This window comes from Sinocyclocheilus grahami, unplaced genomic scaffold (genome assembly GCF_001515645.1).
Source record: "Sinocyclocheilus grahami isolate Dianchi unplaced genomic scaffold, SAMN03320097.WGS_v1.1 scaffold568.1, whole genome shotgun sequence".
NCBI lineage: Eukaryota > Metazoa > Chordata > Actinopteri > Cypriniformes > Cyprinidae > Sinocyclocheilus > Sinocyclocheilus grahami.
This window is the reverse complement of record NW_015505747.1, coordinates 699,047-703,255: the sequence shown is the minus strand read 5'-3', so window position 1 is coordinate 703,255 and position 4,209 is coordinate 699,047.

Here is a 4,209-nt window from a genome sequence, read left to right as displayed (position 1 = left end):
CAGCGTTAATGATGACAGCCAGGCCGATAATGGTGCGGGCTGCCAGACAGGATCCATACAGATAACCCAGGTACGACACTGATGGAGTCTCTCAGCGTCATTACCGTCCATCAGGTGGAATTACAGGGCAAAAACCAGCAGCAATATATGTCATTAGCAGAGTCACGATTCAACACAGCCCTGCTAAAACAAGGGTTGAGACTAGAGCCATCAAACACAGCCTCAGCATCCCGCCCCACGCACACACATAAACTGCTTTTATGATATGTTTGATTCATCTACAGAATATGGCTACACTCTCTTTATGTTGATACCGGCCTATCATCCTACCTAAGACTTTGTACATCTCATGTACTTGGTTTTTATGTTCAGACAATTCATTAATATGCAAGCGTTTGAATTTTTCATGACTTTAAATTATTTTAAAGGAAAGAAAGAACCATTCGCAAGCAGACTGTAGACAATTAAGATAATTGCGAATACATGAAATATTAATTCCTTAAGTGGACCTGGAGGAAAACCACACACACTTATAAACTATATCAGTCAGGACTTCTTATACACACCCATTAGTTTTCATACAAAGAAAATTATAATTTTACTACACCTTAACCCTAAATCGTATTCAAATTTTTCTGATTTATAGGCATTGTGGACCACATCAATAGGCAGATTCTAACTAGCTGGTTGGCTATAGCTTCCCTAATGACAAATTCACACAATCTTCCAATTACAACCACATAATGTAAATATAAATACTTCTGCTCTATCTTCAGTACTTGAATTGACTCTTAAAATTCTGCATTGCAGTACTGTGACTATACTGTTGGCTGCTATTTGATAAACTGCTTGAGCAACATCCTAAGTTGCTATGGATAAAAGCATCTGCTAAATTACTAAATGTAAATGTCACCAGACAAATAACTTTAGAAAAATGGCTTGGGTTTAAAACTCAAACAGTGTTTACACAGCACTTTTCCCTCTATGTAAATACCCAAACAAATATGTCTAACTGGGTGCTCTTTCCAAACAAGAATTACTGATCAGTCGTTCTTGTTTGGAAAGAGCACTTACATGCATTACATGTAGAGAGGCATTTGTTTGCTACCTTACACATAAAAAAATACAAATATATTCAAATTGAATTCAATTGTATTGTCCTCCTTCAAATGACTGACTACCAGTGAATGAGAAATAGTAATAACTTAAGGTAAATAAACTAATACTGTTCACTGCTGCTTCTTGCTGTCATTTTGGATCCAGTGGAAAACACATAGTACAGTATAAACATCTCTGAGGAAACATTCCATCTGCACACTTAAAAATAAATGTTTTTCTTTTGGCATCTTCATGGTTCCATGAAGAACCTTCCCATGGAACTTTTCCATTGTTCAGAAGTTTGTTAAAGGGGTCATATGATGCGATTTAAATTTTTCCTTTCTCTTTGGAGTGTTACAAGCTCTTGGTGCATAAAGAAGATCTGTAAAGTTGCAAAGACTAAAGTCTCAAATCCAAAGAGATATTCTTTATAAAAGTTAAGAGTCAACCACGCCTACCTAAAACGGCTCGCTCTAACCAAGCGGCTACCTCACCTCTTGTGAAGCCAACAAGCAAGTGACTTAAACTGTAATTCATCGACTGGCCGCTAGAGGCTGGCTGCAAAAGGGAGTCAATCCCATAGACTCCCCATGTTAAAATGGCCAACTTTACAGCAGAAAAAAAACATGTTTACAGCCTGGTTCAAAAAATTATTTTGGTCTATATAGCTAATTTTGCCCTTCTTGACAACTGTGAGGGGGGTGAATTTTTTTTATAACTCATCCGTTTAAATTATATTAAGCCTTAAAGTTCTGCATAATTAAGGGCGTGGCCACTTGAGTGACAGGTGGATTGCCGCTGCTGACACTGCTGTCGAGTTAGGTGGGTGTGGTTTCAGCGACCTGCTCCCACCTTTTTGCCCATTTTCGATTATCCGCGGTGACGCTCTGCAAAGATGGCGACGCCCTCTCTGCCCACTTTGGGCTTCAAAAAGGCTCATAGGAACTCTACAGGTGACGTCACAGACACTACGTCCATGTTTTTATACAGTCTATGGTTCTAACACACCCCATATGTCTACGTCACGATGTAGGAAGATTTGCATAACGCCGCCACGCAAATAAAGAAGGCGTAACTTTTATTCTCGCTGTAGTATTGTTGCTGCCGCCATGTCGTGAAGGCGCTGTGTGTTTCGTTGTGAAAGCGAAACTACTTTGTTTGGCCTTCCAAAAAAGGATGATATCCGCTTCGTCATGCCTAGAGCTGATTCGTGCTGGTCGCTGAGGAAATACATCAACTTCGCGCTGTGGATCGCCGGATCGGCTTTCACCGTGGACGAAGCGGAGTCCAGCCCGGGGTCATCACATGTGGTTGCTGCAAGCCCGCCGGACGCTACTTCGTTGAATCCGCCAGCCATTCCTCACTCTAGCTGCCGGCCTCCGCTCACTCAAGGCCGCCGTGTGTGACGCTGTGTGTTTCGTTGTGCTAGCGAAACTACTTTGTTTGGCCTTCCAAAAGAGGACACGACTAGAAATCAGTGGTTAAGTTGTATTTACAACACTGTTCCAGAACAGTTCAACCCAAATATTCATTTGTGTGCAGCACATTTTATGGAGGACTGTTTCCTGTACCTGGAAGAGTAGACTACAATGACTCACAGACTGTAAGTGCGTTTTCATTTAAAGGATTTGCCACTGATGATTCAAACGCGAGTTTTGAGCAGTGTAGAGTAGCGCTTGTTTGTCATTTCTCCGATCACAAATGCAGACATGGTTTTATGTTTACGCGGCGCGATGCAACGCAATGCATAAAAAGACAGTATAAGTTATTATAATCCATAATTATGTCCCCACTGGATGCAACAAATGCCTCGTTTATAATGGGTTGTCATGTTTTCGAATCGTCGCTCCGGCCACACAGGAGAAACAATACGGCCTTTCGCACCGCTATAGTTCCAGAACTAAATGTACAGTACTAAAGTACTGGGACGATTTTGCACAAACTACTTCCCAGTACCATTTAAAGGGTTGCATTCGCACCGACAGTGTGTACTAAGAAGTGACGTAAGCCGGTCGACAGCGTCGTCATTTGTGCGCGGCGTTCAACAACAAAAACAAAGAACGACATTAACAACAGGAGGATGGAGGACGCTGTGATCGGAGCTGTTTCACAATAATGGACATGGAAAGTCGACGTATACGTAGAGCGATTGAAAGAACGGAAAGGAGGACTAAGAATCTCCAACGATCTCCAACTGGCAGTGCTACATTTGCTACAAGCGCCTGCACTTCAGCGTCCGTCCATCTATCGCTGTTCTCCATACTTGCGAAATAAGTTGACACAATGTTTACAGTATGTTTACTAGGGCTGGGTATCGAGTTCGATATTTTTTAGGCACTGACCGAATTACCTCGATACTATCGAGTATCGAAAAACTTCTTGTCGTTCGGTACCAAATTTCGATACCTAAGGGGTTAATCTCATCAGCGTCAGTGAGCCAATAAGCCTGCAGCACTAGCCGGTGTGTTCGACTAGAAGAGGCGCGGCGCAGATCGATCATCCGCGAGAGCGATACGAAAGCACACGGAGCAGTCTGCTCTCTTTAGCTCTCGTGGTACTGTAATACCTTAAAGATTCGCTATTAGTAGACGCTGCTGCTGAACACTGCTGAGAGACGCATAGACGCAGGTATTCACACGCACTTAATCTCTCTCTCTCTAATAACTGCATTAGGCTGCATTAATAACTGCGTAAACCTGCATATCAATGGCTCAAGCCTCTGTTATCAGCTCTAAATTGACGTTTTGGAATTTGCAACGAACGGTTTGGGATGAGGTGCTTAAAAAAAATGTTCAACCCACGCGAGATTTCAGGACGGAAACATGTCAAATGTCTTGAAACAAATGATCTGAAGAATGTCTTGATGTGTGGTTGGGACTCCAGGCCATTAAAATTATTAGAGAAATAATGCACTCCCGGAGGTGGCCACGACTATACGGTATGGTCTTTCTCAGTTCTCAAACAAATTAAGAACTATTCGATTTTTATTGACTGAACGCAAGCGCTTATTCCGATAGAAAACACTGTATCGGTTTCCACTGATTAAGAAATATTTTGCTTGGGTGGTAATATTAGGTCACAAAAATGTGTTCCCTTTCGATACTTCACTCG